Source organism: Saccopteryx leptura, chromosome 6, assembly GCF_036850995.1.
Source record: "Saccopteryx leptura isolate mSacLep1 chromosome 6, mSacLep1_pri_phased_curated, whole genome shotgun sequence".
NCBI lineage: Eukaryota > Metazoa > Chordata > Mammalia > Chiroptera > Emballonuridae > Saccopteryx > Saccopteryx leptura.
In genome coordinates, this window is record NC_089508.1 from 111188085 (window position 1) to 111209912 (window position 21828).

General features: G+C 40.3%; 1 pseudogene; it reads right to left on the minus strand.

Annotated features, from left to right (window-relative positions):
- Nucleotides 1-1695: 1695 nt before the first annotated feature.
- LOC136377155 (ADP/ATP translocase 2-like) overlaps nucleotides 1696-21828 on the minus strand; it is a 52312-nt pseudogene continuing 32179 nt past the window's right edge.

Genomic DNA, 21828 nt, shown 5'->3' on the forward strand with positions numbered 1-21828 from the left:
AATTAAAAAAACAAAAACAAACAAACAAACAAAAAGACTATTAGAATTGGAAGATAATAGCTTTCAGAAAACAAAACTTGCCCTTTAAATGTGCAGAAAAGCAAACATATAGCCATCAAAAATAAATTACAAGACAATATACCTCCTTGGCTGGGGCTGGCTTTTAATACAGAAAATTGTGAGAGCATTTTTCACTGTTAGACACAGCAAGTGCTGGTCCCCAGAGAATCTTTGTTAGTGCATATGTCTTGACCTAAAATATTGACTAGACAAAGAAATTGAATCCAGAAATCATGTTTTGGACAAAACCACTTGACCAATGATGATTGGTCAAGTGGAGCCTTAAGGCCCAAGTAAGAGTATAATATAATTTACCTCCTTCATCTTTCCACAAGAAAGCAAAAAAGTATACTGGGAAGAGGTAATCCCCACCAAGCCTTTCATGAAAGGTCACAAAGGGACCTTTCTGATCATATATTTCCTCGAGTGTTCTCTGCATTTGAGTAATAGGCGAGGGGACAAGAGGGAGACAAAGCAATGAACTGGGTGCAGGGCGAGCCTGGGTAGACCTCTGAAGAGAGATCAGAATATCCCAGTATGGAAATCATAAGCCGAGAAGTGACTGCTCTCCCATTGGGATGTGAGATTTGCTAGTATAATCTCTAAACGGAAAACGAATCTCAGTTCTTTTTTTTTTTCTACCATTTTTTAAACATTTTTTATTAGTTTTAATGGGGTGACATTGATAAATCAGGGTACATATGTTCAGAGAAAACATCTCCAGGTTATTTTGACATTTGATTATGCTGCATACCCCTTACCCAAAGTCAAATTGTCTTCTGTCACCTTCTATCTGATTTTCTTTGTGCCCCTCCCCTCCCCCCACCCCCTCTCTCTCCTTCCTCCCACCTCCCCCCAACCCCTTGGTAACCATCACACTCTTGTCCATGTCTCTGAGTCTCGTTTTTATGTCCCATCTATGTATGGAATCATATAGTTCTTAGTTTTTTCTGATTTACTTCTTTCACTCAGTATAATGTTATCAAGGTCCATCCATATCGGATCATTTACAATAACATGAATCTCAGTTCTTGACAACTGTCATATGTTAGATAGAAATTGCTTCTATACTGTTTAGATCTAGAAGCACAGGGTAGACTGTACTTCTTGGAATAAGGTCCTAAACATTAGAGTTGTGTATGATGTTTTGGTATTGGACCCTTCTAAATCTGGAGCCCTTTCCTGGGTGTCTAATAGCTTTTTATTACTATTTTATGTATAAGGTCATTCTGTACTGTGAGGTAAACAGATGGAAAAGACAAAGAGCTCTAAAGAATTTATGACTAGTATTCTTTAGTTTTGTGTCTTATTTGCCCAAGTAGAATGGAAAGGTTTTTGGAAAGTGATAATGAAAGTGATGTAGTAATAGTGACTGACATTTCTTGGGGCACTCTGCTTGTATTTTCTATGAATTATTCTATATAATCTTTTTTTAATATTTCAGATATTTTTATTTCTTCAAATTTGTTGTTTATCAGGAGTGATTGAAATAAAAAATATAATTTAGTCCCATCAGCATCATGAAAATGGCTTTAAGAGGAAATTGGTCAGGTGAATATTACTTCCTACTTTCTAACCAGTATATAATTATCATTGATAAATAGCCAACAATTTGTCAAGAATGCTCAAGATATGTTACATAATACAACATGCCTGTTCACAGCACATGGGGGGGGGGGTAAAGGAAGACCAGGAAATAATGTATGTGAACTTCTTGATTTCATCATACAGGACAAGCGCAAAAGCACCGCCCATGCCTCTGAGAACACTGGGCCATGCATCCTTGAAAAAAGCTTTGCCTCCTTCATCACAATCCTCCCCCAGCCGTTGAGTGTGCCTGTGTACATGCCATCAGTTCCTCTGAGCCTTGACTGCATCATCAGCAGGTGATGAATACTGTCAGATGGATAGGAAGTCAACCCAGTCATCACTGACAGGGACTGTACCATCATCCAGCTGGTGAATGGTGAGTAATCTGAGATGGGATGCGTTCCCTTTGCAGTGTCATAGATACTGAAGAAGGCAGCTCAGTAGATAGAAATACCCTGCACAGACACAGGAAAGCCTTGGTACGAGCTTTTAATCCCATGAGATTTGTAGATCTGAACCGGGCTTTCACCAAAGCCTTTGAATTCCCTTTCAGTTTCAGCTTTGCCCACATCAGAGCAGTGTAGGCAAAATTAAGAGCATACACAAAACACAATGAGGTGGCCCCAGCAATAACAACTGATGCCAGATTCCTTGCAAAGTAGCTCCAAACCTGTGTTGTCTTGTCCATACCACCCAGGAGGATCTGCTTGTATTTGTCTTTGGAGGCAATTGTCTTTTGACAATTTGGAGGTATTTGTCTTTTGAGAGCTTGGGTGGAGAAGTGTCTGATGACATTGCTGGGTTACCAGCCAGAAGGACAGGACTCCTGCTCCTTGGGAATAGGAACTACACAGTGTGTAAGGCCCTTGTACTGCTTATCTGCAGTGATTTGCTTGCTGGTGTGTACACCTGCAGCAGCAGCTTGACCTCTGGATGGATGCTACTTGGCCACTCCACCTGCCAGGAAGTCCTTGGCAAAGGATGCAGTGGCAGCTGTCAGGTTGAAAAGAAAGAAGAGGAGGGCAACTGTGAGACTGGCTGGAACCCTGAGGCTCTGTCAATATAATCTTTACAAGTGTCCTATACTACATTGTAATTCCATTTTATAGATGGGAAAGTAGAGGCATGGGGGTTAACTAACCATCCCAAGGTCATGTAGCTAGTAAGTGGTAGCACTGGGAGGCAGGCTGATTCTAGGGGCACACTTTTAACCCTTAATCTATATGTGTTTTACATTTTCTCTATAGCAATGTTTAGTATCTGTGACTCATAAAGCTCATAATTATTTGATAGCTTATCAAATGAAATAAAAATGTAAGCCAACAGTATACAAAGTTATAGTGCAGTGGCATGGCATCAAGCCCAGAGTAAGGACTCAAATGGCTGGATTTGCGAGAAGGAGTGGGCCTTGAACCAGGTTTAAAAACATTTTCTTAACAACCTTGTATGAAAGAACCACTTGGGAGTGCTGGTAGAAATGCAGATCATGGTGCTCCTTCTCCGAGAGGTTGTAATTCAAATCTGGGAGCAGTAACCTGGGAGTATGCATTTTAACAAGCAACCCAAGACATTCTGATGTAAGTAGTTGGTGACCCATACTTTGAAAGACAGTGTCTTAAAGACTGTAGGACTTGACTAGTACAGGGGAAGAAAAGAGCAGAACATTCAGGCAGTGGCAATGATATGGACTATGTAGGTAAACAGGGGAAATAATGGATGACTGACTTGCCCCAAGCAGTAGGTTCTAATTGTCATTGCTGTATTTCACTTATTTATTTAGACATTTGATCACCAGCTCTGTGTTGCTTATCACAAGCACTCTAAGGACACAAAGGTGAATAATGGCATAGTCATCTTCCTTGGAGAGCTCCATCTAATAGAGGCAGGCATGCATACCAAAACAGCAATATAAGAGCCAGCAACAGGTATATCTGTGGTGAGTCTACAAAAAAAGGGGCATGATTGTTCACAGTGGCCAAGACATGGAAACATTGAAAAAGCCCTTCAATAGAGGACTGGATAAAGAAGATGTGGCACATATACACTATGGAATACTACTCAGCCATAAGAAATGATGACATCGAATCATTTACAACAAAATAGTGGGATCTTAATAACATTATATAGTATGAAATAAGTAAATCAGAAAAAAAACAAGAACTGCATTATTCCATACGTAGGTGGGACATAAAAACGAGACTAAGAGACATTGACAAGAGTGTGGTGGTTACGGGGTGGGGGGAGGGAGAGGGAAGGGGGAGGGGAAGGGGCACAGAAAAAAACTAGATAGAAGGTGATGGAGGACAATCTGACTTTGGGTGATGGGTATGCAACATAACTGATTGACAAGATAACCTGGACCTGTTTTCTTTGAACTTATGTACTCTAATTTATTGATGTCACCCTAGTAAAATTAATAAAAAAAAAAAAGAGGCATTAATGAAGCTAAGATGAAATTCAAAGAGTGGATAGGGTTTGAACACAAACACGAGTCTAGGGAAGTCTGGCTTAAGGGAACTATGTGAACAGAAACATATGGTGGAAAAATGCCGATAAAGGTCTGCCATGACCCATAGTGTGATGTTTGAACAGTGTATGTGAAAAGCAGTAATGATTGGAAGAATGTGTGTAGACTAGATTATGGAGGGCTTTAAATGTCTTCCTTGGAATTCGGACTTGATTTTACCAGCAGTGGGAGCCATGGAACATTTTGGTCAAGGGCTGTGAATTAATTCGGTCTAGTAGTACTGAGTAAACTATATTTGTCTGATCAGAGGAATCATCTGTAAGTACTCAGGAAAACATAAGATCGCAAGGCCCTCTGCTGTGCATTCGGATTCAGTAGGTCTTGGGCAAGACCAGAGGTAAGATTAAAATAACAACCGGTTCTCTGCCCTAATGACCGTTTTAAGTATAAAACAACAATATACTGAGAGGTAGTTTATTATTTCATGCATGTAAATAAGAACAATAAAAGAGGCACATAAAACTAGAATATGTTATAAGAGTTTTTAAATATTAATGAAAAAATATTAAATAATACTCGACAAAAAACAATAAAACTGTTATTTAAGATATTTCCATATTGATTCTTATTGGCATCCTCACTGGCAATTTTTTTCACCTATAGATATGGATGGAATAAACATTACTCCGGGAGCTTAGAATAAGCTGTTACACAGATGAACATTAAAAAAGAGTAAGGAGCCTGACCTGTGATGGCGCAGTGGATGAAGCAGCAACCTGAAACACTGAGGTCACCGGTTTGAAAACCCGGGCTTGCCTGGTCAAGGCACATATGGGAGTTGATGCCTCCTGCTCCCCTCCCCTTTTATCTCTCTATAAAATGAATAAATAAAAAAACTAAAAAAACAGAGAGTAAGGAATGTGAATTTGTGATTTCCATATTGGGCAGCTGCCCAGGTGCCCACCTTAAAGAGAACCCTGATTATAAATGCCATTTTAACACCTGGTTCGCTGAACTCAACAAAAAATTAGTAATTGGATCTGCTGACCCACTGTGAACTGGCTGAATCCTACCACTGGGCAAGACCTGGATACCTGTATTAAAAGACAACAACTCATGTGATCCTTCTGATCAGGACTGTGTGGGCAACACTAAAATCAGGAAAGCCTGAAAGCAGGGAGGGAAGTCGGGAGCCCATTGCTATAGTTTGAATGAAAGATAATGGACAGTTGCAGACTTGGGGGCACCCTTATTTATGGTACTGGAGCAGACAACTTCAAGAGCTATGACAGAAGGAGAATGACTAGACTGAGGGCCTGGATATTAAAGACAAAGGAAAGACAATGGCTAAAAAATGTTTTTGCCTGAATTGCTGAAAGATGTTGGTGCCATTAATCTCATTGGAGAATCCAGAAGTAGGAGAAATGATCTTTAAGCTTAAATATAGGAGTGTCGATTTTGAGATGCTGCTGGGACATGCAAATAAAGATTTCTTCATGCAGCTAGAATGTAGGTTTGGGAGCAGAGGTGTGGATTTGAGTCATCAGACAAGAGGTAACAATTACTAAAGGGATAAACACCATCTACAAAACCTTGGGGAAACCAGAAAGAGGAGCAGAGGAACAATCTGAGAACAAGGAAAGCTGTAAACGAGTGCAGTGTTAGAAAATCAGTGGAGAGAAAATGTTAAATGTTAAATGATGAAAGCACATAATTCTTTTTCATGCTGTTGAGCTTTTAATTCAGTTGTTACTTAATTCTTAGAATTGTGATAGGCATTGAAATTTTTAACATAAATGCAACTGGATCAGTCTGATTGACAAGTAACTTTGACAGTTGCTAGAATTCTGAGTAATCCTTCCTTCCTCTTTCTTATAGTCTCTCTCTTTAAAAAAATTTATTACAATTATATATTTAGAAATAAATTATTATTATTATTATTTTAGCAAAAGAGAGAGAAAGAGAGATGGAGGGACACACAGGTTGGAAGGGAAAGAGACGAGAAGCATAAATTCTTCATTGTGGCATCTTAGTTGTTCAATGATTGCTTTCTCATATGTGCTTTAACTGGGGGGTTCCAGCAGAGTGAGTGACCCTTTGCTCAAGTCAGTGACTTTGGGCTCAAACCAGTGACCCTAGGCATTAAGCCAGTGACCTTTGGGGTCAAGCCAGTGACCATGGGGTCATGTCTATGAGCCTGCACTCAAGCCGGCGATTTGGGGGTTTCAAACCTGAGTCCTCAGCATTCCAGGTTGATGCTCTATCCAGTATGCCACCACCTGGTCAGGATAGAAATGAAATTTAACTGGTTGATACTCGTCAGTAGGAGCACATAGGTTTCAGGCATACATTTCGATTGTGTGGAAACTATTCATTGTGCTGTATACTCAACACCCAAAGTCAAAACACTTTCCATCACCATATATTTGGCCACTTTTACTCCCCTCGTCTGGTAACCACTTCACTTTATCTCATAGTCTTTGGAGAATTAAAATTGTATATATAACTTTAATTGCCTGACTTATTCAAGGAGGTTTATTTCTGTGGCATACGTTATTTTTTCAATTGGCCAGTCATTTTTATATAAGGGAGGCAGGAGTAGGTTTACAGTTGTTTGTGTGGAAAATAATACAATAATTAATAAATGACATCAAAATAAACTCTGTGTTTCACGTACTCATGACTGTAAACCTACTTTTGCCCCCACCCTGGATGAATAGTTTTGAATAATTTCTTATAATTCAAATTTATGTAATTTGAAGGCTTGTCCCATGAATTTCTAGGCCATTTTACATCTTGCTGTTGTCATAGCAACTGGTTATGTGCACCTCCTTTTCCCCTGAGTCTCTCAGTCTTGTCACTGGCAATGACATGCAAATGTGAGCTTCCACATGGCAGAGGAAGAGTAGGATGAGTGAGGAACTTTTGGTTTCCTTTTCTGTGATAAGAAGGTTAAAAACTCAGAAGACTCAAGAACCAGCTTGAATTTTGCAGATTAGAAAAGGGAACAAATAATAGTGGGAAGAAAGATGATGGGCCAATCTCTGGGGCCTGAGGAGGAAAAGTAAAAGGTGACAGGAGACAGCCCAGGCTGAGGAGTGACCTGAGGCTTTAATGTGATGGAAAACTGCACACTGTCAGGCTCACCTGCTCTAGACCCTGAAAGTGTCCATCACTCGCTGCCTCAGTTTGTGAGAATGGCAAGAAGCACGCACTTGGAGCTGGAGACATTCCTTTCCATCCCAGAGGCAGGGAGCTGTGGTGTGTGGGGAGAGGCGCCACCCTCACCCTCACCCTTGCAGGGCTGCAGAGCAGGGAGGAGGGCTTTTGCATTGAAACACGGTTTCCTGTTGTACCATTTCTGAAAGCTGTAGGTACAACTACAATGTTGTATGCAGCTACCTTCTGTAGCTGAATAATAGGCTTCTGTAGACAAGTCTGATAGGACAGTACAAGGACTCCACGTATGGCCTTTAGACCTTATGTGGATCTGACTTTAAGTTCCTGCGGGAGCACTTCTTCCTTGTGTGACCTTGAGCAAATCACTGACCTTTCAATGCCTCAGTTCTTGCCTCTGTAGAAAGGGTACAATTACATTATTACTCATAGCATGTTGATGATTTGCTGAAATTTTATGTGTACAAAGCACTAAGCATAGTGCCTAACATAATAAATGGTTGAATTAGTGGTTAATGTGGTAAAGTGTATTCTAATTTCTAACAAATGACTGACAGAGATTTCTCTTCCAGCTGCATGCACATGCTGCCATGGAAGCCTGGCTTGAGCCATGTAGGTGTGTGGCACTGGCTTGTTCCTTTATAGCAATTTCAATGGGCATTCTTTCTCAGGGAAAAGGAAAACCGGACTTCCTGTTAGCAAAAGCTGGCTGTGTCTTAGCAAAAATCATATACCTTGCTTTTTCTGTTCAAAATTTGAGGATTTTTATATGCACTGAATATCATACAACATTTAAATTTATTTAAAATGGTGTCTCAGGCCTGACCTGTGGTGGCAACAGGGGATAAAGCATTGACCTGGAATGCTGAGGTCACTGGTTCGAAACCCTGGGCTTGCTTGGTCAAGGCACATTTGGTCCTCCCCCTTCTCTCTCTCTTTCTCTCTCCTCTCTAAAATGAATAAATATGGTCTTACAAATATATTTTTTAAAAATGGTCTCTGTGTTTTATCATTTATTAGTGGGTAGCATTAGTCATATTCACCAAGCACAGAGATACCTTACTGGCATTTGGTTACAGAATCTTCATAAGAATGTACAGGGGGTAGGGGGTGTTAAAAGTAGGTTTAGAGTTGTGAGTTCGTGACGCTCAGACTTTATTCTTGTCCATTAATTATTATATTGTTTTCCATATGAATAACTGTAAACCTACTTTTGCCCCACCCTGTGTGGAGCAAATCAAAATGATTTTTTATTACATATGCCTCTGAGATGGGGGATGAAAGTATTGCCCTTTGTTTTGTCTCTAGTTAATCTGATCCTGAACAGTTAAAAAAAAAAAAACTAGCTAGATATGATTCTACTCTGCCCTCAAGATTTAGTTTGTTTAGGTACAGCTTCATTTTTAGAAGTAAAAAATGTTTTTTAAAAATTTTATTTATTTAGAAAATTAAATTTAACAGGGTGACATTGATCAAGAGTACATATTTTTTGAGCAAACATCTCCACATCATTTGGATAGTCGATTATGTTGTGTATCCGTCACCCAAAGTCAAATCATCCTCTGTTACCTTATATTTGTCCCTCTTTATATACTCCCTCCCCAACCCCTTTCCCATCCCCGCTCTGCCACATCCCTCTTCCTCTGGTAACCACTGCACTTTTACTATGTCCATCACTCTCAATTTTATATCCCACCTATGTGTGGAATTGTACAGTTTTTAGCTTTTTCTGATTTACTTATTTCATTTAGTATAATGTTATCAAGGTCCATCCATGTTGTCATAAATGATACTATGTCATCATTTCTTATGTCTGAGTAGTATTCCATTGTATAGATGCACCACATCTTCTTTATCCAATCCTCTATTGAGGGACACTTTAGTTGTTTCCTATCTTGACCACTGTGAATAGTGCTGTGATAAACATGGGAGTGCAAAAAGTGGCTTATCTTTCAGATTTCCATCCCTTTCTCCTTCCTTGTGACCTTTAGAGACTGTTTCTGGATGTTTGAGGAGAGGAAAGTGAGGTGTGACCATGTGTGGGATGGTGGTCACACACTGTGGTCTCTGGGATGATATCGCCATTATCACCCTGGATGCTGTCTGCCCCACATGACTTGTTTTTTCTCCCCTGAAGGGTAGAGGGACCTCCATACTAGTTCTCCTAGGGGGGACTAATGACCCTAGGGGGACTTCCGATAATTCCAGTGTTTGTGTGTTTGTGTAATCCCCTCCCCTTGATTTGGGCTGAGACCTGTGAGTTACTTCTAACCAATAGAGTATAGCAAAGGTGATGGGATGCCACGCCTGTAGGTACATTACATTAGATCGCAAGGGTTAAGGGATTTTATTGTCAAGATCTGAAGTCAGTTGGTTTTTCGTAAATCAAAAGGAAAATTATCCAGGGTGAGCCTGATTTAACCAGGTAGAAGCCCTTAAAAGGAGGACTAGCCCTCCCTGGGGTCAGAGATTCCAAGCAGTGGAGACTTGCCTTGTGGATTTGATGAAATAAGCAGCCATGCTGCTGATGCCCATGCAGCAAGGAACTGTGGGTGGTCCCTAGATCTGAAGGCGGCCTCAAGCTAATAGCCAACAAAAATTCAGGGCCCTACAGCCATGATGAAATAAATTTTGCCAACAACTTGAATGAAGTGGGGAGATGATTCCTTGAGCCTTGGAATGAAAAAAAGCAACCTGTCAACACCTTGATGGCAGCCTTGGGAGACCCTGTACAGAGGAACCAGTTAAGTGATGCCTCAACTCCTGACTCCAGAAACTGGGCATGAAACGTGTATTGTATTAAGCTGCTAAATCCATGGTAATTTGTTGTGTGACAATGGAAAACTAATACACATGAAAAGATCTACTCTCCACCAGCGGTCTCCTGTCTCTTACATTAGTGCTGCCTCTCAGTCAGCTGGGACCTGCCCTCCTGCTCTGCAGCCCTTGCCTCAGGACCATGTTGTCCCCACCATGTTGCCCTTTCTGCCAGTCTCCTTGGCTACTCTTCACCTGCTTCTGTGTCTTACCTGTGCCACAAGAGAACCAGTTATCTTGTCAACTCTGAAGTGGGATTTGTTTGTCTGGTACTTAGATAACCAAATAAACTGACAACAGGTAGCAGTGAAAGAGAGGAGAACACATATTTCAAAGGTACTGCTGAATTGAGAATGGCAGAGAATGATCAAAGACCTGAACTCCCCAATGGTTTATGATCTGGGTCTTTTAGGGGAAAAAGAAGGGGAAAGGGAAAAATATCATGAGTCTGGGGTTCAGGATCATGGGTTGTGTATACTTAGCAGACTACATCTTTTTCTTATCTCAAGCAATATACTGCCTGAACCTGTTTTATACACAGGATTCCAGGCTCCTGGACATGGCCATGTTCTCTCCTAATCTTCAACTAGAAATCATGGCAGCCAGTTGTGGGGGAAAAAGTATTTTTTTAAGTTCCCCTAGCTGGGCTAATAATCAAATGAACAGAAACAGATTAACAGTTGAAAATGTGCAAGGTCTGTTTTACAAATGTGTATGTACTCAGGGGCTGTAAGAATAGAGACCCAAAGAAATATTGAGTAGTTGAGGTTTATATTCCATTCTGAAACTAGGGACAAAGGGGAGTTGTGATTTGAGACTTTATAAGGGTACGAAAGCCATTCACATAGCAATGGAAGAATAGATGTTTGGTAGATAGTGGTTTGCTGGGCCATCTTTATATAAATGGCCCAAAGCAGGTCCATGGAAAAGATGAAGGGATTAAGCACTAAATAAAAATAAATAAATAAATAAAACAAAATAAAAACAACCCCCCCCACCAAAAAAAAAAACCCAGAACAACACCTCCTTTTATATAGTTAAGGGAAGAAGGTTAAAATTTTTTCTAGGTATTTTATTTCTTTCTTTTTCTTTCTTTTTTTTTTTTTTTTTGTCTTTTTTCCAAAGCTGGAAACGGGGAGGCAGTCAGACAGACTCCCGCATGCGCCCGACCAGGATCTACCTGGCACGCCCACCAGGGGGCGATGCTCTGCCCATCCGGGGCGTCGCTCTGTCATGACCAGAGCCACTCTAGTGCCTGGGGCAGAGGCCAAGGAGCCATCCCCAGCGCCCGGGCCCTCTTTTGCTCCAATGGAGCTTTGGCTGTGGGAGGGGAAGAGAGAAACAGAGAGGAAGGAGAGGGGGAGGGGTGGAGAAGCAGATGGGCGCTTCTCCTGTGTGCCCTGGCCGGGAATCGAACCCGGGACTTCCGCACGCCAGGCTGACGCTCTACCACTGAGCCAACCGGCCAGGGCTAGGTCTTTTATTTCTCAATAGTCAATTTAAAATGAATATTCAGAAACGCATATCTTGGGATGGCACATCCCGCTTCCCTTCACAGAGTAGTCACAACTCTTTAGAGGACTAATATAACAAGTCTAACTAAAAGCTAAATTTGAGAATACCTAGTCTTTTAATCAAGTTAATCAAGTACCTAAGTGGTTACCAAACAAGGTCAAACACATCTAAGTGTATCTGTTTTTGACATTCTATCACAGACAAACTAAAAGATACATCTGAATCTGCTAGCGGAAATGTTGCCTGCAGTTGTTGTCAAAGGCTCCCATCTGGTTCCTGAAAGCAACTCAAGACTGTGTGTTGTGATATTATTATTCATAGCTGTTAAGGAAGCAGTACGTGTCCTGTGACCCTGTGCCATGTCTTGGATTGGTGTCTGGATTATCATTACTTACTGCTTAACTGAGTCCTTGTGTGCATCCTTGATTTTTTGTATTAGTACCTGCCGAGCCTGTTTGATTTAGGACTCAAGTCATACTTCTGTTGTTGAGGAGCTGGGGGGTGGGGTGTCTTGTGGGGGGTGCTTGCTAGTTTTCAGGTAAAGCTGCTCAGAAATGCTGGATTTTAGCCACTCTCCTTAGCGGACCAGGCTGCACTGACAGCGGCAGCTCTTCAGGTTGGTGTGAGACCCACACAAATACCATCTTTCTCAGGAGCCCTAAACAGAAAATGAATTTTTCTTCTGCTGTCAGTGTTATCTGTACTCACCTAATGCACAGAAATCAGGGCATACACTTCAGGTTATCCTGCTGCCTCTTTTCTCTTTTTTGACAGTTTCCTTGGGGAGGGAACAGTGAAACCTCCTTCCTGCCTTCCAGCGTCGCAATCCCTTCCTTTGATAGAACAGCCAGCTACATGCCCTCCTTATCACAAAGACATTTTCTACTCGAGGGGAGAATTCTGAATTTGGCAATTCCAGGCTGAATTAAAAACTCTAGGGTTTGGTTGCTGTTAAAGCAGAAGATAAAGGAATTTATAAACGCATCCATCTATCCACTAAATATTTATTGAAGGTCTGCTGTATACTGGACTCTGTTTATGAGGGAAGCAACAGTAAACACACCAGAAAATACCTGTTCTCTGGAGAGATTATAGTTTTTCCAAATAAATGCCTGACATTCAAGGTTATCTGTGGCTGTGTAATTTTATTTTGCATATTAGAAGCTGAATATTATTTTATTTTTTTTCTCTTTGCAGTCTTTCAGCGAAAATATCCTCTGTCCTCAGTCAGATGCTAATTAAAGTGATGGTCTCTTACTGAAAAAAACAGAAGAAAAGCACATCAATAATTTCCAAAATGTTGCCATCATTGAAAAATTTTAAACATGATTTATTTGGGGATTTAGTGTTAAAAGGGTTTTTTAAATATTTTTTCTGTAATTCTTTTTTACTTTCTAGGTTTATGTTATAATTTTTTAAAGAAGACAATGTATTGGGTGAACATTTAAAATTTGGGTAATAATAGCTCAGATGGTCCAAGTGTGTCATCCTCATGTGCTAAAAATAGCTTGGTACTTGAGTATCAGCCCCAGATGGGGTTGCCAGGTGAATCCAAGTCGGGGTGCATGTGGAAGGCTGCCTCACTATCTCCCCTCCTCTCACCTAAAATTAGTTGGATAATAAGACAAGTGAAGTGTTTCCAGGAATCTGCACAGTGCCATGTAGTGTTTCCTCAGGGTTTTAGATGACTGAGGACATTGACCTCAAGTAACCATCAGTCAGCAGTCTCAGGGTTGCTGATGCGGCTGGTGGTTGTACTGGGAATCGCAGTTAGAGGTCAGTTGATACTAATGAGAAATGTTTCTTTTCATATTAATGTCACTTAAAAAATTTCACTTAAAGTTATTATTTTGGCAAGAGTGAGGCCAATTTCTATTTCATTAATTATATATAGAATTATATGTGGAAACTTGATAGAATTGGTGCCATGTTTTCAGTTTGTTCCAGTGATATTTCAGTACCTACTATGGGCAGAATGTTTGTGTCTGCCTCCACATTCACGTGTTGAAACCCTAACCAACAATGCGGCGGTATTTGGAGATGGGGCCTTTGAGAGCAAGTAGGTTACGGGTGTAGAGCCTCCATTATGGGATTAGTGTTATAAGAAAAGACTTTAGGGAGCTTGCTTCCTGTGTCTCCCAGCCTTGTGAGGACACAGCCAGAAGGCAGCATCTGCAAACCAGGAAGACAGCTTTCTGCAGAACACGACCATGCTGCCCCTGATCTCAGACTTCCCAGAATCTAGGACTATGAGAAATAAATTTTTTTGTCGTTTAAGCTCTCAGTCTATGACAATTCATTACAGAAACCCAAGAAAAGATATTCAGACTCCTAAAAGATTGGTGCTTGATTGAGCCATGCTTGGATTTTCCTGAGCGTGCATGAGTGCATGTGTGTGTCTGTGTGTGTGTGTGTGTGTGTGTGTTTAGGTGCCATTATAAAAGTCATGTGGCAGAGCTCTGGGTAGAGGTGTTTTGAGACTCATGTGACCATTTCATTACTACATTTCCTCCTGTCGGTGGTTAAAGTAGGACATGGTTATCAGCATATATTTATGGTTTTATTTGTGTCATCTACCAGATACTGTGTTATTTTAAGCAATGCAATATCCTTTATAACTAGTCTAAGTGGTGACAGCTTATAAGATTGGGATATACTTAACAAGGGAAGGAAATGCCAAAAGGAAAAACTGATGGGGATGCTAGGTAGTGCAACGTCTTCTCTTTATTCCACAAGACGTATGCTGAGTAGTTTTCTCATGTACAGCAATATGGCTGATTCCGGCAGGACAGACTGAAAAACAGTGAAATGGCCAAGCGTAACCTGGTGCCATTCAGAAAATTTGGAATGCTCTAATTCTGCTATTGGTGGAAAGTTTCAATGTTCATATTCTTCACTGGCACTGTGACTTTGAACAGAAGGTAACCAAGAAGGCTTATGTGATATGCCAACGTGCAGTCCCATCTGGGGTGATAGGGCGGGTAAAAGAGAGACCTGGTTGGTTTTCTAAATATGCTACATCAATATTTCACCACTTGGGTTCTATGAAATAGAAACAAACATTTAGGGACTGATGGAATGAGGAAAAACATAGCTGAATAAATAAAGCATAGGCAAGAGGTTTGGTCTTTTTAGGAAATCAATGTCTTTTATTTTTTAAATAAAAATTTCAACTGTAGCCCAATATTTAAAATCTGTCATTACAAGTAATTAGTCTCCTCCCAATCAGAATCTTTCTTAAGCTCATAGTTTACCAAATAAAAGAGTTCTGATAAGTGCAAATGGTGATAAGTATTATAAATATGTTAAACACCTCAAAGTTACATGATAAGAAGACCCCTTGTGTTACTTGACGCTGAAGGAGTTTTGTCTGTTTTCATTATACATCGTTTAGAGAGGTGTTGGGAGGTGGAAGCTTTGAGGATCTTTGAAGAAGGGGTGGATCCTGGGCAAGACAAACTGATAATGAGATAAGATGGCAAGATGGCGGCCACCAGCAGAAAGAACAGTTTCCCCACTCCTGGCTGTGGAGAGGATTGGTTATAAATGAGCCCCAGATGGGGAGCAGACACTGGTTCCAGTACAGTCTGTGCTTTTCCAGAAGGGGCGGCATTGCATGCCAGGTATCCATGGAGGGGAGCCAGCAGGAAAAGAAAGAAGGAATGGCTGTTTGAGGACATGCTGAGAGAGAAATTCTGGGTGTTTTTGAAGACCTGACACCCACCGTGGAGCCCTGGCAGCACTGGGAGAGGGATCACAGGAGCAAATCTTATGTCTGGTCTTATGTAAATGTGGGAGAAAAGGACAAGCGTGTCAAGGACAAAGATAATGACTTTCAATGACTGAGGTCATTTGAATTCTCAAGGTTGAGAAACAGTATATCCATATAATGTATGATATGTGGATGTTAAGTGTTTTGGGCTATTTGAGTATTTGTAACTTTCTAGCTCCTCAGCTTGTTTTATTGTTTTTTTTATATGATAAAAATCACTATTGACAGATATATTCATCTGTTAACTGTCAATTTCCTTCTCCTGGCTTTCTAAGGGAAGGACTTTTTGGTTTCACTTATTTCTGGGTGTAGAATGGTATCTGACATGTAATAGATTCTGAACTAAATGCATATATATATGCATATGGTTCATTCTGGTCCTGGGAATCCGATATTCACAGGAGTCTGGGAAAGGGTTAGGGGAGAAGCAGAAAAATATAAGTGTTAGGAGGGATGGTGTTTTAAAAAGATGCCTACAACCTGTAAAAAAACAGAGTAAAATGTGGTTACCGGGGCAGTTGGGGGAGAGATCAGAGTGATAGTGTGGGATTGTGTGTGTGTGTGTGTGTGTATGAGAGAGAGAGAGAGAGAGAGAGAGAGAGAGAAAGAGAGAGAGAGAGAGAGAGGGACAGGTAAGAATAGACAGACAGGAAGGGAGAGAGATGAGAAGCATCAGTTCTTCCTTGTGGCACTTAATTGTTTATTGCTTGCTTTCTCAAATGTGCCTTGACCGGGGGACTAAAGCAGAGTGAGTGACCCCTTGCTCAAGTCAGTGGCCTTGGGCTCAAGCCAGCCACCGTGGGCTTCAAACCAGTGACCTTTGGACTCTAGCCAGCGACTATGGGTTCATGTCTGTGACTCCACACTCAAGCCAACAATCCCGTGCTTAAGCTGGTAAACCGGATGAGTCCATGTCAAGTCGGTGACTTTGGAGTTTCAAACCTGGGTCCTCTGAGTCCCAGTCCTATTCTCTATCCACTGTGCCACTGCCTGGTCAGGCAAGAGTGATAGTATTTAAGGGTAAAAACTTGTGAAGAGTAGTAAGTAATTCATAGAGATCTATGCACAGTATAATGAATATAGACAATAATATCATACCATAATTATGTACTGTGATAAATATCACTACATCAGCCATTGTATTATAATACATAAATGTATCTAAGTAACATGCTGTATACCTTGAACTGAGACAATGTTAAAAGTCAGATTTATTCAAATAAAAAAAAAATAAATAAAGATGCCCTCAGATATTCTTCCCTCTAAACTGTGAAGCCCAATGCCCCTCCTATTGAGTGTGGGCTGTACTTAATGACCCACTTCTGATGAATCAAGTGTGGCAGGAATGATTGGTATAACTTCTTAGTCTAGACCATGAAAGACATTGTAGCTTTTTCCTTGTTCACTCTTGCTGGTTCACTCACTCTTTGTTTACTCACTGTGCGGGAGACCACCTGCCATGCCCAGAAGATACTCAGGCAGTCCAGTGGAGCAGCCCAGGTGGCAAGGAACTGTTGTTCTGGCCAACAGTGAGTAAAGAACTGAAGCTCCTGCCAACAACCACACAAGCAAGCTTAGCAATGGATCCTTCAGCTCCAATCAAGCCATCAGCTGCCGGAAACGCCTGCCAGCATCCTGTTTGCAACTCCATGGGAGTCAGAACCACTCAGGTGAGACACTTCCGAATTCCTGACCTACAAACCAAGAAAACAATTATTCACTGTTTTAAGTCACTAAATTTTGGATAATTTGTTATGCAGCAAAAGATTGCTATGGTAGAAAGGGATCTACCACACAGAAATAGTTCATAAAACTGTTACTGGGGAGATAATTAAAGAAAAATTTCACAAATGAAAATGTACACATCTATTCCTACATGTTTTAATTTCTGTTTTCCATCTGGTCTCTTATTTTTACATTTTTATGTCCTCCTCCAATGCCTCCTGTCCTACATGTTATCCATGGCCAATGAACAATGATGACAAGTTCTACATTTTTTATAAAGTTCTCAGATAGAACAGAGGGCAGTTTCTACATCCAAATGTCTTTCCCTTTTTCTATTCTGTTCCATTGTGTAGCTCAAGATTCCTCCTATCTGGAGAATGAAGAAACGTGTGTGAGTGTATGTGTGTGTGTGTGTGTGTGTGTAAGCAAACCACCTGTAACAACCATCTCATAGCATTTCAAACTCACATCCCATACACAACAGCTTGAAAACATGCGCAAAAAAAAGATCTAAACTGCTTAATCAATCAGTACTTTTCCTTAAAATTTTGCTGAAACACAGGCTTTAATTAACTCCTGGCTGAAAAAAATCTGGTGCAGAAATAGGTTTTCTTTTAACTAACAAATATGACTTATTTCAAAATGTGAATGCAGACTGTTGAATGATATTGTTTATAGAGTTGGGTAAGAATTTCTCTTAAATTTTTTAAGGAAAACTGTCCCATTTTGAGATTTTGTGGTGCCATGATCTAATTCTCAGCATTCAGTAATGGAAAACGCTGATGGAGTCATCTATCTTAAACCTGGGTGGTGACATTGGCTTTGGGGTTAGAGTCATTTGGGTCTCACCATTGACAAGTTATGTGACCTTGAAAAAATCACTGAGCCTTGCTGATGCTTAGCTTTCCCATCTCTGGCACCCCTCCCATCATTCACTTGAACGATTCAGTGCATAATGACAATAATGATCTATGTATTGCATTGGAAGCCAATTCATTAACTTAGTACTTCAGATGACCTTCATGTTGGAAAAATGATTCTACTCCCCTATCCTTAATTGAGGTAATCTATAGGGGCAGAAGAGCCTGGTTTTAACTACCAGCCAATAATTCAGTAATACAAACATGATACAAGGAAAGGCTAAGTGGGTTGTACAGTCTTGGGGTTTGAGGCAGCTATTATCTGAGTGCGTCTGCAGCAGAATTGTGTAAAAGGGCACAGCGGCATTCCTTTCATCCCTCTTTGCATTGGTTGGGCATGTTTTAGAGTGTGAGCCTGATTTAGGTCAGATAATTTATAGGTTGTGAATAGACATTTGATCTAGCAAAGGGGTGTGAGTGTGTGTATGTGCGTGTGTGCAGACCAGAATAGTGTAACTCAGCAATGGTTAGAGGGGCGACTTCATTACATCTTGACAAACCTGGCAAATCCATATTTTCCAGGTAGAATTGGATTCTGTGCTTGAGACTCCCTCATTAGTGCAGAGGTGACTGTTTTCCTGTCTTCTGTAGGCTCATCGTTCTGACCAGACAACAGGGTGACATAATCTTAGGTATGATGAAATTGCCTTAGCCCTCAGTGTCACTGGACCAGGACAATGTGGAAAATATAAAAAAAAATAGCATCAGCTAACCATTACTCAGCACTGAACTACATGCCAGGCAATATTATTTTTCACATAGGTAAGCTTGGTACTCCCCCACCACACTGTGGCCATCTTAGGAGGGTAGTAATATTTTTATCTACATTGGTGTGGTAGTAATTATCATGCTTAATCACTTCACCTTCCCAACCCCAGTTACCTCCCTTTTTCTGAGTTGTTAACATTCCAGAACCCCTCTTTCCTTTGGATTTCTGTCACTATTCACTCTGGAACATTTCACTTTTTTTAAAATTTTAAATTCTTACTAATTTTATTTTATTGTGTTAACATGGATTCAAGTATTCCACTCAATATAACACCCTCATGTCCCCCGTACACCCCCTTTGCCCCCCTCCCCCTAAATCTTTCCCCCTTTCCCTCTGACTGCTGTTCCTCTAGTCCCTGTGACTCTGCCTCTATTCCATTCCTCAGTTCACTTTGTTCATTAGATTCTGCATATAAGTGAGAACATATGATATATTTGTATTTCTCTACTGATTTATTTCACTTAGCCTAATAATCTCTAGGTCCATCCATTTGTTGCAAAAGGTAAGATTTTCTTCTTTTTATGGCTGTGTACTATTCCATTGCATATATGTACCACAGTTTTTATTTTATGATTTTTTTATTATTAATTTTAATGCGGTGACATTGATAAATCAGAGTACGTATGTTCAGAGAGAACATCTCCAGGTTATTTTGACATTTGATTATGTTGCATACCCCTCAACCATAGTCAAATTGTCTTCTGTCACCTTCTATCTGGTTTTCTTTGTGCCCCTCCCCTCCGCCCACCCCCTCTCTCTCCTTCCTCGCCCCCCCATTACCATCACATTCTTGTCCATATCTCTGAGTCTCATTTTTATTTCCCATCTATGTATGAATTCATATAGTTCTTAGTTTTTTCTGATTTACTTATTTCACTCCGTATAATGTTATCAAGGTCCATCCCTGTCATTGTAAATAATCCGATGTCATCATTTCTTATGGCTGAGTAGTATTCCATACTATATATGTACCAAGGCTTTTTGATCCACTTGTCCACTGACAGACACTTGGGCTGTTTCCAGATCTTCGCTATTGTGAACAATGCTGCCATAAACATGGGGGTGCATTTCTCCTTTTAGAACAGTTTTATGGTGTTCTTAGGGTATATTCCTAAAAGTGAGATAGCTGGGTCATAAGGCAGTTCCATTTTTAATTTCTTGAGGAATCTCCATACTGTTTCCACAGTAGCTGCACCAGTCTGCATTCTCCCTAGCAGTGCAGGAGGGTTCCCTTTTCTCCACATCCTTGCCAGCACATATTCTGTGTTGTTTTGTTGATGAGCGCCATTCTGACTGGTGTGAGGTGATATCTCATTGTGGTTTTAAATTGCATTTCTCTAATGATTAGTGATGTTGAGCATTTTTTCATATGCCTATTGGTCATCTGTATGTTCTCTTTGGAGAAGTGTCTATTCATTTCTTTTGCCCATTTTTTGATTGGATTCTTTGTCTTCCTGGTGTTGATATCTACAAGCTCTTTATAAATTTTGGTTATTTACCCCTTATCAGATGTATTGTCAAATATGTTCTCCCATTATGTAGTTTGTCTTTTTATTCTGTTCTTATTGTCTTTAGCTGTGCAAAAGCTTTTTAGTTTGATATAGTCCCATTTGTTTATCCTGTCCTTTTTTTTTTTTTTTTTTTTTTGTATTTTTCCGAAGCCAGAAACAGGGAGGCAGTCAGACAGACTCCCGCATGTGCCCGACTGGGATCCACCCAGCACGCCCACCAGGGGGCGATTCTCTGCCCATCTAGGGTGTTGCTCTCTTGCTACCAGAGTCACTCTAGCGCCTGAGGCAGAGGTCACAGAGCCATCCTCAGCGCTCGGGCAAACTTTGCTACAATGGAGCCTCAGCTGCGGGAGGGGAAGAGAGAGACAGAGAGGAAGGAGAAGGGGAGGGGTGGAGAAGCAGATGGGTGCCTCTCCTGTGTGCCCCGGCCGGGAATCGAACCTGGGAGTCCCGCACGCTAGGCTGACGCTCTACCACTGAGCCTACCGGCCAGGGCTGTATCCCTGTCTTTTATTTCACTTGCCCATGGAGATAAATCAGCAAATATATTGTTTCGAGAGATATCAGAGAGCTTACTGCCTATGTTTTCTTCTAAGATGCTTATGGTTTCAAGGCTTACATTTAAGTCTTTTATCTATTTTGAGTTTACTTTTGTGAAAGGTATAAGGTGGTGGTCTAATTTCATTTTTTTTGCAGGTAGCTGTTCAGTTTTCCCAACACCATTTATTAAAGAGTTTGTCTTTACTCCATTGTATGCTCTTACTTCCTTTGTAAAATATTAATTGTCCATAAGATGTGGGATTATTTCTGGGTTCTCTGTTCTGTTCCATTGATCTACATGCCTGTTCTAATGCCAGTACCAAGCTTATTTGAGTACAATGGCCTTGTAGTATAACTTGATAACAGGAAGTGTGATACCTCTCACTTTATTCTTCTTTTTTAAAATTGCTGAGGCTATTCGTGTTCTTTTTTGGTTCCATATAAATTTTTGGAATATGTGATCTATATCTTTAGAGTATGTCATTGGTATTTTAATTGGTATTGCATTGAATTTATAAATTGCTTTGGGTGATATACACATTTTAATGATGTTTATTCTTTCTAACCATGAGCATGGTATATGCTTCCACTTGTTTGTATCTTTCTTTATTTCTTTTATCAATGTTTTATAATTTTCTGAGTACAAGTCTTTAGTCTCCTTGGTTAAATTTATACATAGGTACTTTATATTTTTGGTTGTAATAGTAAAGGGAATTGTTTCCTTAATTTCTCTTTCTGATTGTTTATTGTTGGTGTATAAAAATGCCTCTGATTTCTGAGTATTAATTTTATATCCTGCCACTTTGCTGAAATCATTTATAAGGTCCAGTAGTTTTTTAACTGAGACTTTAGGGTTTTCTATATACAATATTATATCATCTGCAAATAATGATAGTTTTTCTTCTTCCTTTCAACTTGAGTAACTTTTATTTCTTCTTCTTGTCTCATTGCCGTGGCTAGGACTT